Below are 26,321 nucleotides of genomic sequence, written 5' to 3' on the forward strand. Positions count from 1 at the left end.
AAACCGGGGATTGTGGGTTCGAGTCCCACCAGAGGTACACGTTTTACTCACTGGGGCAAAATCACTCTCACCACATACAGCTGTAATAGTTGAGAAAGCTGGCGTTTCTGAGTGCTTACAGGTATCACAGGTATGACGACGATATGAAAATACGCACTTACTGACAACCAAAAACGAAACGACGGCCATTATCAATCGACCTATTAGCAGCGGAAGTGTTTCAAAGCGTGATGGCGCTGTGAAAGGAAACGCTATTTTGAAATTGCTTGTTGGTAAACAGTATGACCCATATGAATAGTCACTTACCTGTCTTGTGTGCAGGACTTACAGTTCAGAGAGGGAATAGCCTAAGACGGCAGGTATAAGAATTGCCAGCAGAAAGTAGGTGCCTGGACTTCGATACGTCTGAGTATGTACAGGCACACAGGAAAGGCTCATGCGACGTCCTGACTCTCTGCAGACGTAGAGTAGCGCATCAGGAAGGGTACACTTGGCAAGTGTTGATTTGAGCGAGCACACCGCCAGCTTTAGCGCCAGTCAGCCTCTGTGGCCTAATGGATAAGGCATCGGTCTCCTAAACCGGGGATTGTGGGTTCGAGTCCCACCAGAGGTACACGTTTTACTCACTGGGGCAAAATCACTCTCACCACATACAGCTGTAATAGTTGAGAAAGCTGGCGTTTCTGAGTGCTTACAGGTATCACAGGTATGACGACGATATGAAAATACGCACTTACTGACAACCAAAAACGAAACGACGGCCATTATCAATCGACCTATTAGCAGCGGAAGTGTTTCAAAGCGTGATGGCGCTGTGAAAGGAAACGCTATTTTGAAATTGCTTGTTGGTAAACAGTATGACCCATATGAATAGTCACTTACCTGTCTTGTGTGCAGGACTTACAGTTCAGAGAGGGAATAGCCTAAGACGGCAGGTATAAGAATTGCCAGCAGAAAGTAGGTGCCTGGACTTCGATACGTCTGAGTATGTACAGGCACACAGGAAAGGCTCATGCGACGTCCTGACTCTCTGCAGACGTAGAGTAGCGCATCAGGAAGGGTACACTTGGCAAGTGTTGATTTGAGCGAGCACACCGCCAGCTTTAGCGCCAGTCAGCCTCTGTGGCCTAATGGATAAGGCATCGGTCTCCTAAACCGGGGATTGTGGGTTCGAGTCCCACCAGAGGTACACGTTTTACTCACTGGGGCAAAATCACTCTCACCACATACAGCTGTAATAGTTGAGAAAGCTGGCGTTTCTGAGTGCTTACAGGTATCACAGGTATGACGACGATATGAAAATACGCACTTACTGACAACCAAAAACGAAACGACGGCCATTATCAATCGACCTATTAGCAGCGGAAGTGTTTCAAAGCGTGATGGCGCTGTGAAAGGAAACGCTATTTTGAAATTGCTTGTTGGTAAACAGTATGACCCATATGAATAGTCACTTACCTGTCTTGTGTGCAGGACTTACAGTTCAGAGAGGGAATAGCCTAAGACGGCAGGTATAAGAATTGCCAGCAGAAAGTAGGTGCCTGGACTTCGATACGTCTGAGTATGTACAGGCACACAGGAAAGGCTCATGCGACGTCCTGACTCTCTGCAGACGTAGAGTAGCGCATCAGGAAGGGTACACTTGGCAAGTGTTGATTTGAGCGAGCACACCGCCAGCTTTAGCGCCAGTCAGCCTCTGTGGCCTAATGGATAAGGCATCGGTCTCCTAAACCGGGGATTGTGGGTTCGAGTCCCACCAGAGGTACACGTTTTACTCACTGGGGCAAAATCACTCTCACCACATACAGCTGTAATAGTTGAGAAAGCTGGCGTTTCTGAGTGCTTACAGGTATCACAGGTATGACGACGATATGAAAATACGCACTTACTGACAACCAAAAACGAAACGACGGCCATTATCAATCGACCTATTAGCAGCGGAAGTGTTTCAAAGCGTGATGGCGCTGTGAAAGGAAACGCTATTTTGAAATTGCTTGTTGGTAAACAGTATGACCCATATGAATAGTCACTTACCTGTCTTGTGTGCAGGACTTACAGTTCAGAGAGGGAATAGCCTAAGACGGCAGGTATAAGAATTGCCAGCAGAAAGTAGGTGCCTGGACTTCGATACGTCTGAGTATGTACAGGCACACAGGAAAGGCTCATGCGACGTCCTGACTCTCTGCAGACGTAGAGTAGCGCATCAGGAAGGGTACACTTGGCAAGTGTTGATTTGAGCGAGCACACCGCCAGCTTTAGCGCCAGTCAGCCTCTGTGGCCTAATGGATAAGGCATCGGTCTCCTAAACCGGGGATTGTGGGTTCGAGTCCCACCAGAGGTACACGTTTTACTCACTGGGGCAAAATCACTCTCACCACATACAGCTGTAATAGTTGAGAAAGCTGGCGTTTCTGAGTGCTTACAGGTATCACAGGTATGACGACGATATGAAAATACGCACTTACTGACAACCAAAAACGAAACGACGGCCATTATCAATCGACCTATTAGCAGCGGAAGTGTTTCAAAGCGTGATGGCGCTGTGAAAGGAAACGCTATTTTGAAATTGCTTGTTGGTAAACAGTATGACCCATATGAATAGTCACTTACCTGTCTTGTGTGCAGGACTTACAGTTCAGAGAGGGAATAGCCTAAGACGGCAGGTATAAGAATTGCCAGCAGAAAGTAGGTGCCTGGACTTCGATACGTCTGAGTATGTACAGGCACACAGGAAAGGCTCATGCGACGTCCTGACTCTCTGCAGACGTAGAGTAGCGCATCAGGAAGGGTACACTTGGCAAGTGTTGATTTGAGCGAGCACACCGCCAGCTTTAGCGCCAGTCAGCCTCTGTGGCCTAATGGATAAGGCATCGGTCTCCTAAACCGGGGATTGTGGGTTCGAGTCCCACCAGAGGTACACGTTTTACTCACTGGGGCAAAATCACTCTCACCACATACAGCTGTAATAGTTGAGAAAGCTGGCGTTTCTGAGTGCTTACAGGTATCACAGGTATGACGACGATATGAAAATACGCACTTACTGACAACCAAAAACGAAACGACGGCCATTATCAATCGACCTATTAGCAGCGGAAGTGTTTCAAAGCGTGATGGCGCTGTGAAAGGAAACGCTATTTTGAAATTGCTTGTTGGTAAACAGTATGACCCATATGAATAGTCACTTACCTGTCTTGTGTGCAGGACTTACAGTTCAGAGAGGGAATAGCCTAAGACGGCAGGTATAAGAATTGCCAGCAGAAAGTAGGTGCCTGGACTTCGATACGTCTGAGTATGTACAGGCACACAGGAAAGGCTCATGCGACGTCCTGACTCTCTGCAGACGTAGAGTAGCGCATCAGGAAGGGTACACTTGGCAAGTGTTGATTTGAGCGAGCACACCGCCAGCTTTAGCGCCAGTCAGCCTCTGTGGCCTAATGGATAAGGCATCGGTCTCCTAAACCGGGGATTGTGGGTTCGAGTCCCACCAGAGGTACACGTTTTACTCACTGGGGCAAAATCACTCTCACCACATACAGCTGTAATAGTTGAGAAAGCTGGCGTTTCTGAGTGCTTACAGGTATCACAGGTATGACGACGATATGAAAATACGCACTTACTGACAACCAAAAACGAAACGACGGCCATTATCAATCGACCTATTAGCAGCGGAAGTGTTTCAAAGCGTGATGGCGCTGTGAAAGGAAACGCTATTTTGAAATTGCTTGTTGGTAAACAGTATGACCCATATGAATAGTCACTTACCTGTCTTGTGTGCAGGACTTACAGTTCAGAGAGGGAATAGCCTAAGACGGCAGGTATAAGAATTGCCAGCAGAAAGTAGGTGCCTGGACTTCGATACGTCTGAGTATGTACAGGCACACAGGAAAGGCTCATGCGACGTCCTGACTCTCTGCAGACGTAGAGTAGCGCATCAGGAAGGGTACACTTGGCAAGTGTTGATTTGAGCGAGCACACCGCCAGCTTTAGCGCCAGTCAGCCTCTGTGGCCTAATGGATAAGGCATCGGTCTCCTAAACCGGGGATTGTGGGTTCGAGTCCCACCAGAGGTACACGTTTTACTCACTGGGGCAAAATCACTCTCACCACATACAGCTGTAATAGTTGAGAAAGCTGGCGTTTCTGAGTGCTTACAGGTATCACAGGTATGACGACGATATGAAAATACGCACTTACTGACAACCAAAAACGAAACGACGGCCATTATCAATCGACCTATTAGCAGCGGAAGTGTTTCAAAGCGTGATGGCGCTGTGAAAGGAAACGCTATTTTGAAATTGCTTGTTGGTAAACAGTATGACCCATATGAATAGTCACTTACCTGTCTTGTGTGCAGGACTTACAGTTCAGAGAGGGAATAGCCTAAGACGGCAGGTATAAGAATTGCCAGCAGAAAGTAGGTGCCTGGACTTCGATACGTCTGAGTATGTACAGGCACACAGGAAAGGCTCATGCGACGTCCTGACTCTCTGCAGACGTAGAGTAGCGCATCAGGAAGGGTACACTTGGCAAGTGTTGATTTGAGCGAGCACACCGCCAGCTTTAGCGCCAGTCAGCCTCTGTGGCCTAATGGATAAGGCATCGGTCTCCTAAACCGGGGATTGTGGGTTCGAGTCCCACCAGAGGTACACGTTTTACTCACTGGGGCAAAATCACTCTCACCACATACAGCTGTAATAGTTGAGAAAGCTGGCGTTTCTGAGTGCTTACAGGTATCACAGGTATGACGACGATATGAAAATACGCACTTACTGACAACCAAAAACGAAACGACGGCCATTATCAATCGACCTATTAGCAGCGGAAGTGTTTCAAAGCGTGATGGCGCTGTGAAAGGAAACGCTATTTTGAAATTGCTTGTTGGTAAACAGTATGACCCATATGAATAGTCACTTACCTGTCTTGTGTGCAGGACTTACAGTTCAGAGAGGGAATAGCCTAAGACGGCAGGTATAAGAATTGCCAGCAGAAAGTAGGTGCCTGGACTTCGATACGTCTGAGTATGTACAGGCACACAGGAAAGGCTCATGCGACGTCCTGACTCTCTGCAGACGTAGAGTAGCGCATCAGGAAGGGTACACTTGGCAAGTGTTGATTTGAGCGAGCACACCGCCAGCTTTAGCGCCAGTCAGCCTCTGTGGCCTAATGGATAAGGCATCGGTCTCCTAAACCGGGGATTGTGGGTTCGAGTCCCACCAGAGGTACACGTTTTACTCACTGGGGCAAAATCACTCTCACCACATACAGCTGTAATAGTTGAGAAAGCTGGCGTTTCTGAGTGCTTACAGGTATCACAGGTATGACGACGATATGAAAATACGCACTTACTGACAACCAAAAACGAAACGACGGCCATTATCAATCGACCTATTAGCAGCGGAAGTGTTTCAAAGCGTGATGGCGCTGTGAAAGGAAACGCTATTTTGAAATTGCTTGTTGGTAAACAGTATGACCCATATGAATAGTCACTTACCTGTCTTGTGTGCAGGACTTACAGTTCAGAGAGGGAATAGCCTAAGACGGCAGGTATAAGAATTGCCAGCAGAAAGTAGGTGCCTGGACTTCGATACGTCTGAGTATGTACAGGCACACAGGAAAGGCTCATGCGACGTCCTGACTCTCTGCAGACGTAGAGTAGCGCATCAGGAAGGGTACACTTGGCAAGTGTTGATTTGAGCGAGCACACCGCCAGCTTTAGCGCCAGTCAGCCTCTGTGGCCTAATGGATAAGGCATCGGTCTCCTAAACCGGGGATTGTGGGTTCGAGTCCCACCAGAGGTACACGTTTTACTCACTGGGGCAAAATCACTCTCACCACATACAGCTGTAATAGTTGAGAAAGCTGGCGTTTCTGAGTGCTTACAGGTATCACAGGTATGACGACGATATGAAAATACGCACTTACTGACAACCAAAAACGAAACGACGGCCATTATCAATCGACCTATTAGCAGCGGAAGTGTTTCAAAGCGTGATGGCGCTGTGAAAGGAAACGCTATTTTGAAATTGCTTGTTGGTAAACAGTATGACCCATATGAATAGTCACTTACCTGTCTTGTGTGCAGGACTTACAGTTCAGAGAGGGAATAGCCTAAGACGGCAGGTATAAGAATTGCCAGCAGAAAGTAGGTGCCTGGACTTCGATACGTCTGAGTATGTACAGGCACACAGGAAAGGCTCATGCGACGTCCTGACTCTCTGCAGACGTAGAGTAGCGCATCAGGAAGGGTACACTTGGCAAGTGTTGATTTGAGCGAGCACACCGCCAGCTTTAGCGCCAGTCAGCCTCTGTGGCCTAATGGATAAGGCATCGGTCTCCTAAACCGGGGATTGTGGGTTCGAGTCCCACCAGAGGTACACGTTTTACTCACTGGGGCAAAATCACTCTCACCACATACAGCTGTAATAGTTGAGAAAGCTGGCGTTTCTGAGTGCTTACAGGTATCACAGGTATGACGACGATATGAAAATACGCACTTACTGACAACCAAAAACGAAACGACGGCCATTATCAATCGACCTATTAGCAGCGGAAGTGTTTCAAAGCGTGATGGCGCTGTGAAAGGAAACGCTATTTTGAAATTGCTTGTTGGTAAACAGTATGACCCATATGAATAGTCACTTACCTGTCTTGTGTGCAGGACTTACAGTTCAGAGAGGGAATAGCCTAAGACGGCAGGTATAAGAATTGCCAGCAGAAAGTAGGTGCCTGGACTTCGATACGTCTGAGTATGTACAGGCACACAGGAAAGGCTCATGCGACGTCCTGACTCTCTGCAGACGTAGAGTAGCGCATCAGGAAGGGTACACTTGGCAAGTGTTGATTTGAGCGAGCACACCGCCAGCTTTAGCGCCAGTCAGCCTCTGTGGCCTAATGGATAAGGCATCGGTCTCCTAAACCGGGGATTGTGGGTTCGAGTCCCACCAGAGGTACACGTTTTACTCACTGGGGCAAAATCACTCTCACCACATACAGCTGTAATAGTTGAGAAAGCTGGCGTTTCTGAGTGCTTACAGGTATCACAGGTATGACGACGATATGAAAATACGCACTTACTGACAACCAAAAACGAAACGACGGCCATTATCAATCGACCTATTAGCAGCGGAAGTGTTTCAAAGCGTGATGGCGCTGTGAAAGGAAACGCTATTTTGAAATTGCTTGTTGGTAAACAGTATGACCCATATGAATAGTCACTTACCTGTCTTGTGTGCAGGACTTACAGTTCAGAGAGGGAATAGCCTAAGACGGCAGGTATAAGAATTGCCAGCAGAAAGTAGGTGCCTGGACTTCGATACGTCTGAGTATGTACAGGCACACAGGAAAGGCTCATGCGACGTCCTGACTCTCTGCAGACGTAGAGTAGCGCATCAGGAAGGGTACACTTGGCAAGTGTTGATTTGAGCGAGCACACCGCCAGCTTTAGCGCCAGTCAGCCTCTGTGGCCTAATGGATAAGGCATCGGTCTCCTAAACCGGGGATTGTGGGTTCGAGTCCCACCAGAGGTACACGTTTTACTCACTGGGGCAAAATCACTCTCACCACATACAGCTGTAATAGTTGAGAAAGCTGGCGTTTCTGAGTGCTTACAGGTATCACAGGTATGACGACGATATGAAAATACGCACTTACTGACAACCAAAAACGAAACGACGGCCATTATCAATCGACCTATTAGCAGCGGAAGTGTTTCAAAGCGTGATGGCGCTGTGAAAGGAAACGCTATTTTGAAATTGCTTGTTGGTAAACAGTATGACCCATATGAATAGTCACTTACCTGTCTTGTGTGCAGGACTTACAGTTCAGAGAGGGAATAGCCTAAGACGGCAGGTATAAGAATTGCCAGCAGAAAGTAGGTGCCTGGACTTCGATACGTCTGAGTATGTACAGGCACACAGGAAAGGCTCATGCGACGTCCTGACTCTCTGCAGACGTAGAGTAGCGCATCAGGAAGGGTACACTTGGCAAGTGTTGATTTGAGCGAGCACACCGCCAGCTTTAGCGCCAGTCAGCCTCTGTGGCCTAATGGATAAGGCATCGGTCTCCTAAACCGGGGATTGTGGGTTCGAGTCCCACCAGAGGTACACGTTTTACTCACTGGGGCAAAATCACTCTCACCACATACAGCTGTAATAGTTGAGAAAGCTGGCGTTTCTGAGTGCTTACAGGTATCACAGGTATGACGACGATATGAAAATACGCACTTACTGACAACCAAAAACGAAACGACGGCCATTATCAATCGACCTATTAGCAGCGGAAGTGTTTCAAAGCGTGATGGCGCTGTGAAAGGAAACGCTATTTTGAAATTGCTTGTTGGTAAACAGTATGACCCATATGAATAGTCACTTACCTGTCTTGTGTGCAGGACTTACAGTTCAGAGAGGGAATAGCCTAAGACGGCAGGTATAAGAATTGCCAGCAGAAAGTAGGTGCCTGGACTTCGATACGTCTGAGTATGTACAGGCACACAGGAAAGGCTCATGCGACGTCCTGACTCTCTGCAGACGTAGAGTAGCGCATCAGGAAGGGTACACTTGGCAAGTGTTGATTTGAGCGAGCACACCGCCAGCTTTAGCGCCAGTCAGCCTCTGTGGCCTAATGGATAAGGCATCGGTCTCCTAAACCGGGGATTGTGGGTTCGAGTCCCACCAGAGGTACACGTTTTACTCACTGGGGCAAAATCACTCTCACCACATACAGCTGTAATAGTTGAGAAAGCTGGCGTTTCTGAGTGCTTACAGGTATCACAGGTATGACGACGATATGAAAATACGCACTTACTGACAACCAAAAACGAAACGACGGCCATTATCAATCGACCTATTAGCAGCGGAAGTGTTTCAAAGCGTGATGGCGCTGTGAAAGGAAACGCTATTTTGAAATTGCTTGTTGGTAAACAGTATGACCCATATGAATAGTCACTTACCTGTCTTGTGTGCAGGACTTACAGTTCAGAGAGGGAATAGCCTAAGACGGCAGGTATAAGAATTGCCAGCAGAAAGTAGGTGCCTGGACTTCGATACGTCTGAGTATGTACAGGCACACAGGAAAGGCTCATGCGACGTCCTGACTCTCTGCAGACGTAGAGTAGCGCATCAGGAAGGGTACACTTGGCAAGTGTTGATTTGAGCGAGCACACCGCCAGCTTTAGCGCCAGTCAGCCTCTGTGGCCTAATGGATAAGGCATCGGTCTCCTAAACCGGGGATTGTGGGTTCGAGTCCCACCAGAGGTACACGTTTTACTCACTGGGGCAAAATCACTCTCACCACATACAGCTGTAATAGTTGAGAAAGCTGGCGTTTCTGAGTGCTTACAGGTATCACAGGTATGACGACGATATGAAAATACGCACTTACTGACAACCAAAAACGAAACGACGGCCATTATCAATCGACCTATTAGCAGCGGAAGTGTTTCAAAGCGTGATGGCGCTGTGAAAGGAAACGCTATTTTGAAATTGCTTGTTGGTAAACAGTATGACCCATATGAATAGTCACTTACCTGTCTTGTGTGCAGGACTTACAGTTCAGAGAGGGAATAGCCTAAGACGGCAGGTATAAGAATTGCCAGCAGAAAGTAGGTGCCTGGACTTCGATACGTCTGAGTATGTACAGGCACACAGGAAAGGCTCATGCGACGTCCTGACTCTCTGCAGACGTAGAGTAGCGCATCAGGAAGGGTACACTTGGCAAGTGTTGATTTGAGCGAGCACACCGCCAGCTTTAGCGCCAGTCAGCCTCTGTGGCCTAATGGATAAGGCATCGGTCTCCTAAACCGGGGATTGTGGGTTCGAGTCCCACCAGAGGTACACGTTTTACTCACTGGGGCAAAATCACTCTCACCACATACAGCTGTAATAGTTGAGAAAGCTGGCGTTTCTGAGTGCTTACAGGTATCACAGGTATGACGACGATATGAAAATACGCACTTACTGACAACCAAAAACGAAACGACGGCCATTATCAATCGACCTATTAGCAGCGGAAGTGTTTCAAAGCGTGATGGCGCTGTGAAAGGAAACGCTATTTTGAAATTGCTTGTTGGTAAACAGTATGACCCATATGAATAGTCACTTACCTGTCTTGTGTGCAGGACTTACAGTTCAGAGAGGGAATAGCCTAAGACGGCAGGTATAAGAATTGCCAGCAGAAAGTAGGTGCCTGGACTTCGATACGTCTGAGTATGTACAGGCACACAGGAAAGGCTCATGCGACGTCCTGACTCTCTGCAGACGTAGAGTAGCGCATCAGGAAGGGTACACTTGGCAAGTGTTGATTTGAGCGAGCACACCGCCAGCTTTAGCGCCAGTCAGCCTCTGTGGCCTAATGGATAAGGCATCGGTCTCCTAAACCGGGGATTGTGGGTTCGAGTCCCACCAGAGGTACACGTTTTACTCACTGGGGCAAAATCACTCTCACCACATACAGCTGTAATAGTTGAGAAAGCTGGCGTTTCTGAGTGCTTACAGGTATCACAGGTATGACGACGATATGAAAATACGCACTTACTGACAACCAAAAACGAAACGACGGCCATTATCAATCGACCTATTAGCAGCGGAAGTGTTTCAAAGCGTGATGGCGCTGTGAAAGGAAACGCTATTTTGAAATTGCTTGTTGGTAAACAGTATGACCCATATGAATAGTCACTTACCTGTCTTGTGTGCAGGACTTACAGTTCAGAGAGGGAATAGCCTAAGACGGCAGGTATAAGAATTGCCAGCAGAAAGTAGGTGCCTGGACTTCGATACGTCTGAGTATGTACAGGCACACAGGAAAGGCTCATGCGACGTCCTGACTCTCTGCAGACGTAGAGTAGCGCATCAGGAAGGGTACACTTGGCAAGTGTTGATTTGAGCGAGCACACCGCCAGCTTTAGCGCCAGTCAGCCTCTGTGGCCTAATGGATAAGGCATCGGTCTCCTAAACCGGGGATTGTGGGTTCGAGTCCCACCAGAGGTACACGTTTTACTCACTGGGGCAAAATCACTCTCACCACATACAGCTGTAATAGTTGAGAAAGCTGGCGTTTCTGAGTGCTTACAGGTATCACAGGTATGACGACGATATGAAAATACGCACTTACTGACAACCAAAAACGAAACGACGGCCATTATCAATCGACCTATTAGCAGCGGAAGTGTTTCAAAGCGTGATGGCGCTGTGAAAGGAAACGCTATTTTGAAATTGCTTGTTGGTAAACAGTATGACCCATATGAATAGTCACTTACCTGTCTTGTGTGCAGGACTTACAGTTCAGAGAGGGAATAGCCTAAGACGGCAGGTATAAGAATTGCCAGCAGAAAGTAGGTGCCTGGACTTCGATACGTCTGAGTATGTACAGGCACACAGGAAAGGCTCATGCGACGTCCTGACTCTCTGCAGACGTAGAGTAGCGCATCAGGAAGGGTACACTTGGCAAGTGTTGATTTGAGCGAGCACACCGCCAGCTTTAGCGCCAGTCAGCCTCTGTGGCCTAATGGATAAGGCATCGGTCTCCTAAACCGGGGATTGTGGGTTCGAGTCCCACCAGAGGTACACGTTTTACTCACTGGGGCAAAATCACTCTCACCACATACAGCTGTAATAGTTGAGAAAGCTGGCGTTTCTGAGTGCTTACAGGTATCACAGGTATGACGACGATATGAAAATACGCACTTACTGACAACCAAAAACGAAACGACGGCCATTATCAATCGACCTATTAGCAGCGGAAGTGTTTCAAAGCGTGATGGCGCTGTGAAAGGAAACGCTATTTTGAAATTGCTTGTTGGTAAACAGTATGACCCATATGAATAGTCACTTACCTGTCTTGTGTGCAGGACTTACAGTTCAGAGAGGGAATAGCCTAAGACGGCAGGTATAAGAATTGCCAGCAGAAAGTAGGTGCCTGGACTTCGATACGTCTGAGTATGTACAGGCACACAGGAAAGGCTCATGCGACGTCCTGACTCTCTGCAGACGTAGAGTAGCGCATCAGGAAGGGTACACTTGGCAAGTGTTGATTTGAGCGAGCACACCGCCAGCTTTAGCGCCAGTCAGCCTCTGTGGCCTAATGGATAAGGCATCGGTCTCCTAAACCGGGGATTGTGGGTTCGAGTCCCACCAGAGGTACACGTTTTACTCACTGGGGCAAAATCACTCTCACCACATACAGCTGTAATAGTTGAGAAAGCTGGCGTTTCTGAGTGCTTACAGGTATCACAGGTATGACGACGATATGAAAATACGCACTTACTGACAACCAAAAACGAAACGACGGCCATTATCAATCGACCTATTAGCAGCGGAAGTGTTTCAAAGCGTGATGGCGCTGTGAAAGGAAACGCTATTTTGAAATTGCTTGTTGGTAAACAGTATGACCCATATGAATAGTCACTTACCTGTCTTGTGTGCAGGACTTACAGTTCAGAGAGGGAATAGCCTAAGACGGCAGGTATAAGAATTGCCAGCAGAAAGTAGGTGCCTGGACTTCGATACGTCTGAGTATGTACAGGCACACAGGAAAGGCTCATGCGACGTCCTGACTCTCTGCAGACGTAGAGTAGCGCATCAGGAAGGGTACACTTGGCAAGTGTTGATTTGAGCGAGCACACCGCCAGCTTTAGCGCCAGTCAGCCTCTGTGGCCTAATGGATAAGGCATCGGTCTCCTAAACCGGGGATTGTGGGTTCGAGTCCCACCAGAGGTACACGTTTTACTCACTGGGGCAAAATCACTCTCACCACATACAGCTGTAATAGTTGAGAAAGCTGGCGTTTCTGAGTGCTTACAGGTATCACAGGTATGACGACGATATGAAAATACGCACTTACTGACAACCAAAAACGAAACGACGGCCATTATCAATCGACCTATTAGCAGCGGAAGTGTTTCAAAGCGTGATGGCGCTGTGAAAGGAAACGCTATTTTGAAATTGCTTGTTGGTAAACAGTATGACCCATATGAATAGTCACTTACCTGTCTTGTGTGCAGGACTTACAGTTCAGAGAGGGAATAGCCTAAGACGGCAGGTATAAGAATTGCCAGCAGAAAGTAGGTGCCTGGACTTCGATACGTCTGAGTATGTACAGGCACACAGGAAAGGCTCATGCGACGTCCTGACTCTCTGCAGACGTAGAGTAGCGCATCAGGAAGGGTACACTTGGCAAGTGTTGATTTGAGCGAGCACACCGCCAGCTTTAGCGCCAGTCAGCCTCTGTGGCCTAATGGATAAGGCATCGGTCTCCTAAACCGGGGATTGTGGGTTCGAGTCCCACCAGAGGTACACGTTTTACTCACTGGGGCAAAATCACTCTCACCACATACAGCTGTAATAGTTGAGAAAGCTGGCGTTTCTGAGTGCTTACAGGTATCACAGGTATGACGACGATATGAAAATACGCACTTACTGACAACCAAAAACGAAACGACGGCCATTATCAATCGACCTATTAGCAGCGGAAGTGTTTCAAAGCGTGATGGCGCTGTGAAAGGAAACGCTATTTTGAAATTGCTTGTTGGTAAACAGTATGACCCATATGAATAGTCACTTACCTGTCTTGTGTGCAGGACTTACAGTTCAGAGAGGGAATAGCCTAAGACGGCAGGTATAAGAATTGCCAGCAGAAAGTAGGTGCCTGGACTTCGATACGTCTGAGTATGTACAGGCACACAGGAAAGGCTCATGCGACGTCCTGACTCTCTGCAGACGTAGAGTAGCGCATCAGGAAGGGTACACTTGGCAAGTGTTGATTTGAGCGAGCACACCGCCAGCTTTAGCGCCAGTCAGCCTCTGTGGCCTAATGGATAAGGCATCGGTCTCCTAAACCGGGGATTGTGGGTTCGAGTCCCACCAGAGGTACACGTTTTACTCACTGGGGCAAAATCACTCTCACCACATACAGCTGTAATAGTTGAGAAAGCTGGCGTTTCTGAGTGCTTACAGGTATCACAGGTATGACGACGATATGAAAATACGCACTTACTGACAACCAAAAACGAAACGACGGCCATTATCAATCGACCTATTAGCAGCGGAAGTGTTTCAAAGCGTGATGGCGCTGTGAAAGGAAACGCTATTTTGAAATTGCTTGTTGGTAAACAGTATGACCCATATGAATAGTCACTTACCTGTCTTGTGTGCAGGACTTACAGTTCAGAGAGGGAATAGCCTAAGACGGCAGGTATAAGAATTGCCAGCAGAAAGTAGGTGCCTGGACTTCGATACGTCTGAGTATGTACAGGCACACAGGAAAGGCTCATGCGACGTCCTGACTCTCTGCAGACGTAGAGTAGCGCATCAGGAAGGGTACACTTGGCAAGTGTTGATTTGAGCGAGCACACCGCCAGCTTTAGCGCCAGTCAGCCTCTGTGGCCTAATGGATAAGGCATCGGTCTCCTAAACCGGGGATTGTGGGTTCGAGTCCCACCAGAGGTACACGTTTTACTCACTGGGGCAAAATCACTCTCACCACATACAGCTGTAATAGTTGAGAAAGCTGGCGTTTCTGAGTGCTTACAGGTATCACAGGTATGACGACGATATGAAAATACGCACTTACTGACAACCAAAAACGAAACGACGGCCATTATCAATCGACCTATTAGCAGCGGAAGTGTTTCAAAGCGTGATGGCGCTGTGAAAGGAAACGCTATTTTGAAATTGCTTGTTGGTAAACAGTATGACCCATATGAATAGTCACTTACCTGTCTTGTGTGCAGGACTTACAGTTCAGAGAGGGAATAGCCTAAGACGGCAGGTATAAGAATTGCCAGCAGAAAGTAGGTGCCTGGACTTCGATACGTCTGAGTATGTACAGGCACACAGGAAAGGCTCATGCGACGTCCTGACTCTCTGCAGACGTAGAGTAGCGCATCAGGAAGGGTACACTTGGCAAGTGTTGATTTGAGCGAGCACACCGCCAGCTTTAGCGCCAGTCAGCCTCTGTGGCCTAATGGATAAGGCATCGGTCTCCTAAACCGGGGATTGTGGGTTCGAGTCCCACCAGAGGTACACGTTTTACTCACTGGGGCAAAATCACTCTCACCACATACAGCTGTAATAGTTGAGAAAGCTGGCGTTTCTGAGTGCTTACAGGTATCACAGGTATGACGACGATATGAAAATACGCACTTACTGACAACCAAAAACGAAACGACGGCCATTATCAATCGACCTATTAGCAGCGGAAGTGTTTCAAAGCGTGATGGCGCTGTGAAAGGAAACGCTATTTTGAAATTGCTTGTTGGTAAACAGTATGACCCATATGAATAGTCACTTACCTGTCTTGTGTGCAGGACTTACAGTTCAGAGAGGGAATAGCCTAAGACGGCAGGTATAAGAATTGCCAGCAGAAAGTAGGTGCCTGGACTTCGATACGTCTGAGTATGTACAGGCACACAGGAAAGGCTCATGCGACGTCCTGACTCTCTGCAGACGTAGAGTAGCGCATCAGGAAGGGTACACTTGGCAAGTGTTGATTTGAGCGAGCACACCGCCAGCTTTAGCGCCAGTCAGCCTCTGTGGCCTAATGGATAAGGCATCGGTCTCCTAAACCGGGGATTGTGGGTTCGAGTCCCACCAGAGGTACACGTTTTACTCACTGGGGCAAAATCACTCTCACCACATACAGCTGTAATAGTTGAGAAAGCTGGCGTTTCTGAGTGCTTACAGGTATCACAGGTATGACGACGATATGAAAATACGCACTTACTGACAACCAAAAACGAAACGACGGCCATTATCAATCGACCTATTAGCAGCGGAAGTGTTTCAAAGCGTGATGGCGCTGTGAAAGGAAACGCTATTTTGAAATTGCTTGTTGGTAAACAGTATGACCCATATGAATAGTCACTTACCTGTCTTGTGTGCAGGACTTACAGTTCAGAGAGGGAATAGCCTAAGACGGCAGGTATAAGAATTGCCAGCAGAAAGTAGGTGCCTGGACTTCGATACGTCTGAGTATGTACAGGCACACAGGAAAGGCTCATGCGACGTCCTGACTCTCTGCAGACGTAGAGTAGCGCATCAGGAAGGGTACACTTGGCAAGTGTTGATTTGAGCGAGCACACCGCCAGCTTTAGCGCCAGTCAGCCTCTGTGGCCTAATGGATAAGGCATCGGTCTCCTAAACCGGGGATTGTGGGTTCGAGTCCCACCAGAGGTACACGTTTTACTCACTGGGGCAAAATCACTCTCACCACATACAGCTGTAATAGTTGAGAAAGCTGGCGTTTCTGAGTGCTTACAGGTATCACAGGTATGACGACGATATGAAAATACGCACTTACTGACAACCAAAAACGAAACGACGGCCATTATCAATCGACCTATTAGCAGCGGAAGTGTTTCAAAGCGTGATGGCGCTGTGAAAGGAAACGCTATTTTGAAATTGCTTGTTGGTAAACAGTATGACCCATATGAATAGTCACTTACCTGTCTTGTGTGCAGGACTTACAGTTCAGAGAGGGAATAGCCTAAGACGGCAGGTATAAGAATTGCCAGCAGAAAGTAGGTGCCTGGACTTCGATACGTCTGAGTATGTACAGGCACACAGGAAAGGCTCATGCGACGTCCTGACTCTCTGCAGACGTAGAGTAGCGCATCAGGAAGGGTACACTTGGCAAGTGTTGATTTGAGCGAGCACACCGCCAGCTTTAGCGCCAGTCAGCCTCTGTGGCCTAATGGATAAGGCATCGGTCTCCTAAACCGGGGATTGTGGGTTCGAGTCCCACCAGAGGTACACGTTTTACTCACTGGGGCAAAATCACTCTCACCACATACAGCTGTAATAGTTGAGAAAGCTGGCGTTTCTGAGTGCTTACAGGTATCACAGGTATGACGACGATATGAAAATACGCACTTACTGACAACCAAAAACGAAACGACGGCCATTATCAATCGACCTATTAGCAGCGGAAGTGTTTCAAAGCGTGATGGCGCTGTGAAAGGAAACGCTATTTTGAAATTGCTTGTTGGTAAACAGTATGACCCATATGAATAGTCACTTACCTGTCTTGTGTGCAGGACTTACAGTTCAGAGAGGGAATAGCCTAAGACGGCAGGTATAAGAATTGCCAGCAGAAAGTAGGTGCCTGGACTTCGATACGTCTGAGTATGTACAGGCACACAGGAAAGGCTCATGCGACGTCCTGACTCTCTGCAGACGTAGAGTAGCGCATCAGGAAGGGTACACTTGGCAAGTGTTGATTTGAGCGAGCACACCGCCAGCTTTAGCGCCAGTCAGCCTCTGTGGCCTAATGGATAAGGCATCGGTCTCCTAAACCGGGGATTGTGGGTTCGAGTCCCACCAGAGGTACACGTTTTACTCACTGGGGCAAAATCACTCTCACCACATACAGCTGTAATAGTTGAGAAAGCTGGCGTTTCTGAGTGCTTACAGGTATCACAGGTATGACGACGATATGAAAATACGCACTTACTGACAACCAAAAACGAAACGACGGCCATTATCAATCGACCTATTAGCAGCGGAAGTGTTTCAAAGCGTGATGGCGCTGTGAAAGGAAACGCTATTTTGAAATTGCTTGTTGGTAAACAGTATGACCCATATGAATAGTCACTTACCTGTCTTGTGTGCAGGACTTACAGTTCAGAGAGGGAATAGCCTAAGACGGCAGGTATAAGAATTGCCAGCAGAAAGTAGGTGCCTGGACTTCGATACGTCTGAGTATGTACAGGCACACAGGAAAGGCTCATGCGACGTCCTGACTCTCTGCAGACGTAGAGTAGCGCATCAGGAAGGGTACACTTGGCAAGTGTTGATTTGAGCGAGCACACCGCCAGCTTTAGCGCCAGTCAGCCTCTGTGGCCTAATGGATAAGGCATCGGTCTCCTAAACCGGGGATTGTGGGTTCGAGTCCCACCAGAGGTACACGTTTTACTCACTGGGGCAAAATCACTCTCACCACATACAGCTGTAATAGTTGAGAAAGCTGGCTTTCTGAGTGCTTACAGGTATCACAGGTATGACGACGATATGAAAATACGCACTTACTGACAACCAAAAACGAAACGACGGCCATTATCAATCGACCTATTAGCAGCGGAAGTGTTTCAAAGCGTGATGGCGCTGTGAAAGGAAACGCTATTTTGAAATTGCTTGTTGGTAAACAGTATGACCCATATGAATAGTCACTTACCTGTCTTGTGTGCAGGACTTACAGTTCAGAGAGGGAATAGCCTAAGACGGCAGGTATAAGAATTGCCAGCAGAAAGTAGGTGCCTGGACTTCGATACGTCTGAGTATGTACAGGCACACAGGAAAGGCTCATGCGACGTCCTGACTCTCTGCAGACGTAGAGTAGCGCATCAGGAAGGGTACACTTGGCAAGTGTTGATTTGAGCGAGCACACCGCCAGCTTTAGCGCCAGTCAGCCTCTGTGGCCTAATGGATAAGGCATCGGTCTCCTAAACCGGGGATTGTGGGTTCGAGTCCCACCAGAGGTACACGTTTTACTCACTGGGGCAAAATCACTCTCACCACATACAGCTGTAATAGTTGAGAAAGCTGGCGTTTCTGAGTGCTTACAGGTATCACAGGTATGACGACGATATGAAAATACGCACTTACTGACAACCAAAAACGAAACGACGGCCATTATCAATCGACCTATTAGCAGCGGAAGTGTTTCAAAGCGTGATGGCGCTGTGAAAGGAAACGCTATTTTGAAATTGCTTGTTGGTAAACAGTATGACCCATATGAATAGTCACTTACCTGTCTTGTGTGCAGGACTTACAGTTCAGAGAGGGAATAGCCTAAGACGGCAGGTATAAGAATTGCCAGCAGAAAGTAGGTGCCTGGACTTCGATACGTCTGAGTATGTACAGGCACACAGGAAAGGCTCATGCGACGTCCTGACTCTCTGCAGACGTAGAGTAGCGCATCAGGAAGGGTACACTTGGCAAGTGTTGATTTGAGCGAGCACACCGCCAGCTTTAGCGCCAGTCAGCCTCTGTGGCCTAATGGATAAGGCATCGGTCTCCTAAACCGGGGATTGTGGGTTCGAGTCCCACCAGAGGTACACGTTTTACTCACTGGGGCAAAATCACTCTCACCACATACAGCTGTAATAGTTGAGAAAGCTGGCGTTTCTGAGTGCTTACAGGTATCACAGGTATGACGACGATATGAAAATACGCACTTACTGACAACCAAAAACGAAACGACGGCCATTATCAATCGACCTATTAGCAGCGGAAGTGTTTCAAAGCGTGATGGCGCTGTGAAAGGAAACGCTATTTTGAAATTGCTTGTTGGTAAACAGTATGACCCATATGAATAGTCACTTACCTGTCTTGTGTGCAGGACTTACAGTTCAGAGAGGGAATAGCCTAAGACGGCAGGTATAAGAATTGCCAGCAGAAAGTAGGTGCCTGGACTTCGATACGTCTGAGTATGTACAGGCACACAGGAAAGGCTCATGCGACGTCCTGACTCTCTGCAGACGTAGAGTAGCGCATCAGGAAGGGTACACTTGGCAAGTGTTGATTTGAGCGAGCACACCGCCAGCTTTAGCGCCAGTCAGCCTCTGTGGCCTAATGGATAAGGCATCGGTCTCCTAAACCGGGGATTGTGGGTTCGAGTCCCACCAGAGGTACACGTTTTACTCACTGGGGCAAAATCACTCTCACCACATACAGCTGTAATAGTTGAGAAAGCTGGCGTTTCTGAGTGCTTACAGGTATCACAGGTATGACGACGATATGAAAATACGCACTTACTGACAACCAAAAACGAAACGACGGCCATTATCAATCGACCTATTAGCAGCGGAAGTGTTTCAAAGCGTGATGGCGCTGTGAAAGGAAACGCTATTTTGAAATTGCTTGTTGGTAAACAGTATGACCCATATGAATAGTCACTTACCTGTCTTGTGTGCAGGACTTACAGTTCAGAGAGGGAATAGCCTAAGACGGCAGGTATAAGAATTGCCAGCAGAAAGTAGGTGCCTGGACTTCGATACGTCTGAGTATGTACAGGCACACAGGAAAGGCTCATGCGACGTCCTGACTCTCTGCAGACGTAGAGTAGCGCATCAGGAAGGGTACACTTGGCAAGTGTTGATTTGAGCGAGCACACCGCCAGCTTTAGCGCCAGTCAGCCTCTGTGGCCTAATGGATAAGGCATCGGTCTCCTAAACCGGGGATTGTGGGTTCGAGTCCCACCAGAGGTACACGTTTTACTCACTGGGGCAAAATCACTCTCACCACATACAGCTGTAATAGTTGAGAAAGCTGGCGTTTCTGAGTGCTTACAGGTATCACAGGTATGACGACGATATGAAAATACGCACTTACTGACAACCAAAAACGAAACGACGGCCATTATCAATCGACCTATTAGCAGCGGAAGTGTTTCAAAGCGTGATGGCGCTGTGAAAGGAAACGCTATTTTGAAATTGCTTGTTGGTAAACAGTATGACCCATATGAATAGTCACTTACCTGTCTTGTGTGCAGGACTTACAGTTCAGAGAGGGAATAGCCTAAGACGGCAGGTATAAGAATTGCCAGCAGAAAGTAGGTGCCTGGACTTCGATACGTCTGAGTATGTACAGGCACACAGGAAAGGCTCATGCGACGTCCTGACTCTCTGCAGACGTAGAGTAGCGCATCAGGAAGGGTACACTTGGCAAGTGTTGATTTGAGCGAGCACACCGCCAGCTTTAGCGCCAGTCAGCCTCTGTGGCCTAATGGATAAGGCATCGGTCTCCTAAACCGGGGATTGTGGGTTCGAGTCCCACCAGAGGTACACGTTTTACTCACTGGGGCAAAATCACTCTCACCACATACAGCTGTAATAGTTGAGAAAGCTGGCGTTTCTGAGTGCTTACAGGTATCACAGGTATGACGACGATATGAAAATACGCACTTACTGACAACCAAAAACGAAACGACGGCCATTATCAATCGACCTATTAGCAGCGGAAGTGTTTCAAAGCGTGATGGCGCTGTGAAAGGAAACGCTATTTTGAAATTGCTTGTTGGTAAACAGTATGACCCATATGAATAGTCACTTACCTGTCTTGTGTGCAGGACTTACAGTTCAGAGAGGGAATAGCCTAAGACGGCAGGTATAAGAATTGCCAGCAGAAAGTAGGTGCCTGGACTTCGATACGTCTGAGTATGTACAGGCACACAGGAAAGGCTCATGCGACGTCCTGACTCTCTGCAGACGTAGAGTAGCGCATCAGGAAGGGTACACTTGGCAAGTGTTGATTTGAGCGAGCACACCGCCAGCTTTAGCGCCAGTCAGCCTCTGTGGCCTAATGGATAAGGCATCGGTCTCCTAAACCGGGGATTGTGGGTTCGAGTCCCACCAGAGGTACACGTTTTACTCACTGGGGCAAAATCACTCTCACCACATACAGCTGTAATAGTTGAGAAAGCTGGCGTTTCTGAGTGCTTACAGGTATCACAGGTATGACGACGATATGAAAATACGCACTTACTGACAACCAAAAACGAAACGACGGCCATTATCAATCGACCTATTAGCAGCGGAAGTGTTTCAAAGCGTGATGGCGCTGTGAAAGGAAACGCTATTTTGAAATTGCTTGTTGGTAAACAGTATGACCCATATGAATAGTCACTTACCTGTCTTGTGTGCAGGACTTACAGTTCAGAGAGGGAATAGCCTAAGACGGCAGGTATAAGAATTGCCAGCAGAAAGTAGGTGCCTGGACTTCGATACGTCTGAGTATGTACAGGCACACAGGAAAGGCTCATGCGACGTCCTGACTCTCTGCAGACGTAGAGTAGCGCATCAGGAAGGGTACACTTGGCAAGTGTTGATTTGAGCGAGCACACCGCCAGCTTTAGCGCCAGTCAGCCTCTGTGGCCTAATGGATAAGGCATCGGTCTCCTAAACCGGGGATTGTGGGTTCGAGTCCCACCAGAGGTACACGTTTTACTCACTGGGGCAAAATCACTCTCACCACATACAGCTGTAATAGTTGAGAAAGCTGGCGTTTCTGAGTGCTTACAGGTATCACAGGTATGACGACGATATGAAAATACGCACTTACTGACAACCAAAAACGAAACGACGGCCATTATCAATCGACCTATTAGCAGCGGAAGTGTTTCAAAGCGTGATGGCGCTGTGAAAGGAAACGCTATTTTGAAATTGCTTGTTGGTAAACAGTATGACCCATATGAATAGTCACTTACCTGTCTTGTGTGCAGGACTTACAGTTCAGAGAGGGAATAGCCTAAGACGGCAGGTATAAGAATTGCCAGCAGAAAGTAGGTGCCTGGACTTCGATACGTCTGAGTATGTACAGGCACACAGGAAAGGCTCATGCGACGTCCTGACTCTCTGCAGACGTAGAGTAGCGCATCAGGAAGGGTACACTTGGCAAGTGTTGATTTGAGCGAGCACACCGCCAGCTTTAGCGCCAGTCAGCCTCTGTGGCCTAATGGATAAGGCATCGGTCTCCTAAACCGGGGATTGTGGGTTCGAGTCCCACCAGAGGTACACGTTTTACTCACTGGGGCAAAATCACTCTCACCACATACAGCTGTAATAGTTGAGAAAGCTGGCGTTTCTGAGTGCTTACAGGTATCACAGGTATGACGACGATATGAAAATACGCACTTACTGACAACCAAAAACGAAACGACGGCCATTATCAATCGACCTATTAGCAGCGGAAGTGTTTCAAAGCGTGATGGCGCTGTGAAAGGAAACGCTATTTTGAAATTGCTTGTTGGTAAACAGTATGACCCATATGAATAGTCACTTACCTGTCTTGTGTGCAGGACTTACAGTTCAGAGAGGGAATAGCCTAAGACGGCAGGTATAAGAATTGCCAGCAGAAAGTAGGTGCCTGGACTTCGATACGTCTGAGTATGTACAGGCACACAGGAAAGGCTCATGCGACGTCCTGACTCTCTGCAGACGTAGAGTAGCGCATCAGGAAGGGTACACTTGGCAAGTGTTGATTTGAGCGAGCACACCGCCAGCTTTAGCGCCAGTCAGCCTCTGTGGCCTAATGGATAAGGCATCGGTCTCCTAAACCGGGGATTGTGGGTTCGAGTCCCACCAGAGGTACACGTTTTACTCACTGGGGCAAAATCACTCTCACCACATACAGCTGTAATAGTTGAGAAAGCTGGCGTTTCTGAGTGCTTACAGGTATCACAGGTATGACGACGATATGAAAATACGCACTTACTGACAACCAAAAACGAAACGACGGCCATTATCAATCGACCTATTAGCAGCGGAAGTGTTTCAAAGCGTGATGGCGCTGTGAAAGGAAACGCTATTTTGAAATTGCTTGTTGGTAAACAGTATGACCCATATGAATAGTCACTTACCTGTCTTGTGTGCAGGACTTACAGTTCAGAGAGGGAATAGCCTAAGACGGCAGGTATAAGAATTGCCAGCAGAAAGTAGGTGCCTGGACTTCGATACGTCTGAGTATGTACAGGCACACAGGAAAGGCTCATGCGACGTCCTGACTCTCTGCAGACGTAGAGTAGCGCATCAGGAAGGGTACACTTGGCAAGTGTTGATTTGAGCGAGCACACCGCCAGCTTTAGCGCCAGTCAGCCTCTGTGGCCTAATGGATAAGGCATCGGTCTCCTAAACCGGGGATTGTGGGTTCGAGTCCCACCAGAGGTACACGTTTTACTCACTGGGGCAAAATCACTCTCACCACATACAGCTGTAATAGTTGAGAAAGCTGGCGTTTCTGAGTGCTTACAGGTATCACAGGTATGACGACGATATGAAAATACGCACTTACTGACAACCAAAAACGAAACGACGGCCATTATCAATCGACCTATTAGCAGCGGAAGTGTTTCAAAGCGTGATGGCGCTGTGAAAGGAAACGCTATTTTGAAATTGCTTGTTGGTAAACAGTATGACCCATATGAATAGTCACTTACCTGTCTTGTGTGCAGGACTTACAGTTCAGAGAGGGAATAGCCTAAGACGGCAGGTATAAGAATTGCCAGCAGAAAGTAGGTGCCTGGACTTCGATACGTCTGAGTATGTACAGGCACACAGGAAAGGCTCATGCGACGTCCTGACTCTCTGCAGACGTAGAGTAGCGCATCAGGAAGGGTACACTTGGCAAGTGTTGATTTGAGCGAGCACACCGCCAGCTTTAGCGCCAGTCAGCCTCTGTGGCCTAATGGATAAGGCATCGGTCTCCTAAACCGGGGATTGTGGGTTCGAGTCCCACCAGAGGTACACGTTTTACTCACTGGGGCAAAATCACTCTCACCACATACAGCTGTAATAGTTGAGAAAGCTGGCGTTTCTGAGTGCTTACAGGTATCACAGGTATGACGACGATATGAAAATACGCACTTACTGACAACCAAAAACGAAACGACGGCCATTATCAATCGACCTATTAGCAGCGGAAGTGTTTCAAAGCGTGATGGCGCTGTGAAAGGAAACGCTATTTTGAAATTGCTTGTTGGTAAACAGTATGACCCATATGAATAGTCACTTACCTGTCTTGTGTGCAGGACTTACAGTTCAGAGAGGGAATAGCCTAAGACGGCAGGTATAAGAATTGCCAGCAGAAAGTAGGTGCCTGGACTTCGATACGTCTGAGTATGTACAGGCACACAGGAAAGGCTCATGCGACGTCCTGACTCTCTGCAGACGTAGAGTAGCGCATCAGGAAGGGTACACTTGGCAAGTGTTGATTTGAGCGAGCACACCGCCAGCTTTAGCGCCAGTCAGCCTCTGTGGCCTAAGTAGTTCCGCTTTAGACGCCGTGCCGTGTGGACGTGCCTAGTCTTCCGCTCCGCCGTAGCGTTACGTATAGTGGACTATCGTTTTTGTTACGTGTTGTGTTGCAACTTCTGAGAGTATTTCTCCGTCGTTGTTTCGTACCTTGTGTTACTTTCTGTCCTTATTTCAGTGTTTTTTGTGTAGCGGTTTCGACCGCATATTTTGAAAATGTCGTCCCAGGTTATTCCTCGTCAGGCTACAGTTAGTTTTGCTTTTGACAAGTCAACCCGCCATGTGCAACCTAGTTCTCTTGAGATTCATGATTGGTTGGTAGATACCTTTGGTGTTCATTCGGATCAGGTGCACACTGCTTATTTTGATACCGAACTGTATGTTTTCTTTGTTAAGTTTATGGACCCACTTCAGGTTGATAAAATTCTTTCTAAATATGGTCATCAAGTTCTCTTTCGGCATCGGGATGATTCTGTAAGTACCGTGCTGCTTTCCAATGCTTCCATCACGTATACCAATGTTCGTGTTTACAACCTTCCACCGGAGGTGGATAATGTCTATCTTAAGGAGGGTCTACAGAAGTATGGTGATGTAAAGAGCATTCGCCTTGAACGCTGGTCAAGCCAACATCGCCTGCAATGTTACAGTGGTATTCGTTCAGTCGAAATGCACGTTAAGCAGAATATTCCATCTCACCTGCAGATCGGTGGATATCGTGTCCATGTAACATATAGTGGTCAGGTTGGCACCTGTTTTTTGTGCAATGAAAGTGGTCACGTGCGTACCGACTGTCCGCGGAGAGTTTTTGTTTTAAAAAATTCTCTCGAACAGCGTCGCAAGTTAACGGTCGCTGACCTCGTTGCAGGTGGTTCTGCTCTTGGTGTAGCACAGTCCAGTGGTAGTAGCGCCCCGCCACAGGTTTTGCGCACCCCTGATACAGAATTTCCTCCTTTGCGTGCTAAATCTGATGTTGTTCCGTCTGTCCCTCAGGTGGGTGTGCCACTTTTGAATAATAAGAGGCGTCGCCCACACGATGGAAATAGTACGGATGAGGATCTCCCTGAGATGCCCCAGTCCGAGCGACCGGCATCCTCCGAGCCACTGTGTACTGTAGCTGCTCCCTGCCCTCCTGAGGTAGCGGTTCCGGTGGCGGCTGCTGGCGCCCCTCCGGCCTCCGACGCAGCTTCTCTCGAGTCGGGTCGTCGGTCGGGCCTGTTGGCGCCGTCTTCCGAACCGACTTCGATGTCACAACAAGTGGAGCCGCGACAACTTCCTGCGTCGCTGCCCCATACCTCTGCCAGCGGAGCTGCTCCGCTTCCTTCCAACTCTGCGGCCTCGGACCTTCCTGCTCACGTTTCGCCTCCGTGCAGTCCATGTTTGCCGGAAGCTAGTGCAGGTGTTAACCATTCCGTTTTGTCGGATGTTTCCCCCGCGACCCCGGATCCCGCATGTGGACCGGCGCGGGTGGTGTCGGATACAGAACTTGACCCTCCTACGTCACCGGCGGCTGAAGTTTCCTTGCCCGTCAGCCGACGCAAGTTACGCGTTCAGCCGAACGTTAATGCTGTTCGTAAAAAACCGAAACG

At 48.1% G+C, this 26,321-nt stretch overlaps 42 non-coding genes across 42 annotated transcripts; all 42 read left to right on the plus strand.

The window, feature by feature from the left end:
* The first annotated feature begins 540 nt into the window (after positions 1 to 540).
* Positions 541 to 613, plus strand: Trnar-ccu. Its single transcript has one exon. It is a non-coding gene; the product is annotated as a tRNA-Arg (tRNA).
* A 503-nt stretch (positions 614 to 1,116) lies between these two features.
* Trnar-ccu lies at positions 1,117 to 1,189 on the plus strand. Its single transcript has one exon. It is a non-coding gene; the product is annotated as a tRNA-Arg (tRNA).
* Positions 1,190 to 1,692: 503 nt separating this feature from the next.
* Trnar-ccu lies at positions 1,693 to 1,765 on the plus strand. The gene has a single exon. It is a non-coding gene; the product is annotated as a tRNA-Arg (tRNA).
* Positions 1,766 to 2,268: 503 nt separating this feature from the next.
* Trnar-ccu lies at positions 2,269 to 2,341 on the plus strand. Its single transcript has one exon. It is a non-coding gene; the product is annotated as a tRNA-Arg (tRNA).
* Positions 2,342 to 2,844: 503 nt separating this feature from the next.
* Positions 2,845 to 2,917, plus strand: Trnar-ccu. The gene has a single exon. It is a non-coding gene; the product is annotated as a tRNA-Arg (tRNA).
* Positions 2,918 to 3,420: 503 nt separating this feature from the next.
* Trnar-ccu lies at positions 3,421 to 3,493 on the plus strand. The gene has a single exon. It is a non-coding gene; the product is annotated as a tRNA-Arg (tRNA).
* Positions 3,494 to 3,996: 503 nt separating this feature from the next.
* On the plus strand, positions 3,997 to 4,069 carry Trnar-ccu. Its single transcript has one exon. It is a non-coding gene; the product is annotated as a tRNA-Arg (tRNA).
* Positions 4,070 to 4,572: 503 nt separating this feature from the next.
* Trnar-ccu lies at positions 4,573 to 4,645 on the plus strand. The gene has a single exon. It is a non-coding gene; the product is annotated as a tRNA-Arg (tRNA).
* A 503-nt stretch (positions 4,646 to 5,148) lies between these two features.
* Trnar-ccu lies at positions 5,149 to 5,221 on the plus strand. Its single transcript has one exon. It is a non-coding gene; the product is annotated as a tRNA-Arg (tRNA).
* Positions 5,222 to 5,724: 503 nt separating this feature from the next.
* On the plus strand, positions 5,725 to 5,797 carry Trnar-ccu. Its single transcript has one exon. It is a non-coding gene; the product is annotated as a tRNA-Arg (tRNA).
* A 503-nt stretch (positions 5,798 to 6,300) lies between these two features.
* Trnar-ccu lies at positions 6,301 to 6,373 on the plus strand. The gene has a single exon. It is a non-coding gene; the product is annotated as a tRNA-Arg (tRNA).
* A 503-nt stretch (positions 6,374 to 6,876) lies between these two features.
* Positions 6,877 to 6,949, plus strand: Trnar-ccu. Its single transcript has one exon. It is a non-coding gene; the product is annotated as a tRNA-Arg (tRNA).
* A 503-nt stretch (positions 6,950 to 7,452) lies between these two features.
* On the plus strand, positions 7,453 to 7,525 carry Trnar-ccu. The gene has a single exon. It is a non-coding gene; the product is annotated as a tRNA-Arg (tRNA).
* Positions 7,526 to 8,028: 503 nt separating this feature from the next.
* Positions 8,029 to 8,101, plus strand: Trnar-ccu. The gene has a single exon. It is a non-coding gene; the product is annotated as a tRNA-Arg (tRNA).
* Positions 8,102 to 8,604: 503 nt separating this feature from the next.
* Trnar-ccu lies at positions 8,605 to 8,677 on the plus strand. Its single transcript has one exon. It is a non-coding gene; the product is annotated as a tRNA-Arg (tRNA).
* Positions 8,678 to 9,180: 503 nt separating this feature from the next.
* Trnar-ccu lies at positions 9,181 to 9,253 on the plus strand. The gene has a single exon. It is a non-coding gene; the product is annotated as a tRNA-Arg (tRNA).
* A 503-nt stretch (positions 9,254 to 9,756) lies between these two features.
* On the plus strand, positions 9,757 to 9,829 carry Trnar-ccu. The gene has a single exon. It is a non-coding gene; the product is annotated as a tRNA-Arg (tRNA).
* Positions 9,830 to 10,332: 503 nt separating this feature from the next.
* Trnar-ccu lies at positions 10,333 to 10,405 on the plus strand. The gene has a single exon. It is a non-coding gene; the product is annotated as a tRNA-Arg (tRNA).
* A 503-nt stretch (positions 10,406 to 10,908) lies between these two features.
* Trnar-ccu lies at positions 10,909 to 10,981 on the plus strand. The gene has a single exon. It is a non-coding gene; the product is annotated as a tRNA-Arg (tRNA).
* Positions 10,982 to 11,484: 503 nt separating this feature from the next.
* Positions 11,485 to 11,557, plus strand: Trnar-ccu. The gene has a single exon. It is a non-coding gene; the product is annotated as a tRNA-Arg (tRNA).
* Positions 11,558 to 12,060: 503 nt separating this feature from the next.
* Trnar-ccu lies at positions 12,061 to 12,133 on the plus strand. The gene has a single exon. It is a non-coding gene; the product is annotated as a tRNA-Arg (tRNA).
* A 503-nt stretch (positions 12,134 to 12,636) lies between these two features.
* On the plus strand, positions 12,637 to 12,709 carry Trnar-ccu. The gene has a single exon. It is a non-coding gene; the product is annotated as a tRNA-Arg (tRNA).
* Positions 12,710 to 13,212: 503 nt separating this feature from the next.
* On the plus strand, positions 13,213 to 13,285 carry Trnar-ccu. The gene has a single exon. It is a non-coding gene; the product is annotated as a tRNA-Arg (tRNA).
* Positions 13,286 to 13,788: 503 nt separating this feature from the next.
* Trnar-ccu lies at positions 13,789 to 13,861 on the plus strand. Its single transcript has one exon. It is a non-coding gene; the product is annotated as a tRNA-Arg (tRNA).
* A 503-nt stretch (positions 13,862 to 14,364) lies between these two features.
* Trnar-ccu lies at positions 14,365 to 14,437 on the plus strand. Its single transcript has one exon. It is a non-coding gene; the product is annotated as a tRNA-Arg (tRNA).
* A 503-nt stretch (positions 14,438 to 14,940) lies between these two features.
* Trnar-ccu lies at positions 14,941 to 15,013 on the plus strand. Its single transcript has one exon. It is a non-coding gene; the product is annotated as a tRNA-Arg (tRNA).
* A 503-nt stretch (positions 15,014 to 15,516) lies between these two features.
* On the plus strand, positions 15,517 to 15,589 carry Trnar-ccu. The gene has a single exon. It is a non-coding gene; the product is annotated as a tRNA-Arg (tRNA).
* A 503-nt stretch (positions 15,590 to 16,092) lies between these two features.
* Positions 16,093 to 16,165, plus strand: Trnar-ccu. The gene has a single exon. It is a non-coding gene; the product is annotated as a tRNA-Arg (tRNA).
* Positions 16,166 to 16,668: 503 nt separating this feature from the next.
* On the plus strand, positions 16,669 to 16,741 carry Trnar-ccu. The gene has a single exon. It is a non-coding gene; the product is annotated as a tRNA-Arg (tRNA).
* Positions 16,742 to 17,244: 503 nt separating this feature from the next.
* Trnar-ccu lies at positions 17,245 to 17,317 on the plus strand. The gene has a single exon. It is a non-coding gene; the product is annotated as a tRNA-Arg (tRNA).
* Positions 17,318 to 17,820: 503 nt separating this feature from the next.
* Positions 17,821 to 17,893, plus strand: Trnar-ccu. Its single transcript has one exon. It is a non-coding gene; the product is annotated as a tRNA-Arg (tRNA).
* A 502-nt stretch (positions 17,894 to 18,395) lies between these two features.
* Positions 18,396 to 18,468, plus strand: Trnar-ccu. Its single transcript has one exon. It is a non-coding gene; the product is annotated as a tRNA-Arg (tRNA).
* A 503-nt stretch (positions 18,469 to 18,971) lies between these two features.
* Positions 18,972 to 19,044, plus strand: Trnar-ccu. The gene has a single exon. It is a non-coding gene; the product is annotated as a tRNA-Arg (tRNA).
* Positions 19,045 to 19,547: 503 nt separating this feature from the next.
* On the plus strand, positions 19,548 to 19,620 carry Trnar-ccu. Its single transcript has one exon. It is a non-coding gene; the product is annotated as a tRNA-Arg (tRNA).
* Positions 19,621 to 20,123: 503 nt separating this feature from the next.
* On the plus strand, positions 20,124 to 20,196 carry Trnar-ccu. The gene has a single exon. It is a non-coding gene; the product is annotated as a tRNA-Arg (tRNA).
* A 503-nt stretch (positions 20,197 to 20,699) lies between these two features.
* On the plus strand, positions 20,700 to 20,772 carry Trnar-ccu. The gene has a single exon. It is a non-coding gene; the product is annotated as a tRNA-Arg (tRNA).
* Positions 20,773 to 21,275: 503 nt separating this feature from the next.
* Positions 21,276 to 21,348, plus strand: Trnar-ccu. Its single transcript has one exon. It is a non-coding gene; the product is annotated as a tRNA-Arg (tRNA).
* A 503-nt stretch (positions 21,349 to 21,851) lies between these two features.
* Positions 21,852 to 21,924, plus strand: Trnar-ccu. Its single transcript has one exon. It is a non-coding gene; the product is annotated as a tRNA-Arg (tRNA).
* A 503-nt stretch (positions 21,925 to 22,427) lies between these two features.
* On the plus strand, positions 22,428 to 22,500 carry Trnar-ccu. Its single transcript has one exon. It is a non-coding gene; the product is annotated as a tRNA-Arg (tRNA).
* Positions 22,501 to 23,003: 503 nt separating this feature from the next.
* Positions 23,004 to 23,076, plus strand: Trnar-ccu. The gene has a single exon. It is a non-coding gene; the product is annotated as a tRNA-Arg (tRNA).
* A 503-nt stretch (positions 23,077 to 23,579) lies between these two features.
* On the plus strand, positions 23,580 to 23,652 carry Trnar-ccu. Its single transcript has one exon. It is a non-coding gene; the product is annotated as a tRNA-Arg (tRNA).
* Positions 23,653 to 24,155: 503 nt separating this feature from the next.
* Trnar-ccu lies at positions 24,156 to 24,228 on the plus strand. The gene has a single exon. It is a non-coding gene; the product is annotated as a tRNA-Arg (tRNA).
* Positions 24,229 to 26,321: the final 2,093 nt, after the last annotated feature.

This window comes from Schistocerca piceifrons, chromosome 1 (genome assembly GCF_021461385.2).
Source record: "Schistocerca piceifrons isolate TAMUIC-IGC-003096 chromosome 1, iqSchPice1.1, whole genome shotgun sequence".
Lineage (NCBI taxonomy): Eukaryota > Metazoa > Arthropoda > Insecta > Orthoptera > Acrididae > Schistocerca > Schistocerca piceifrons.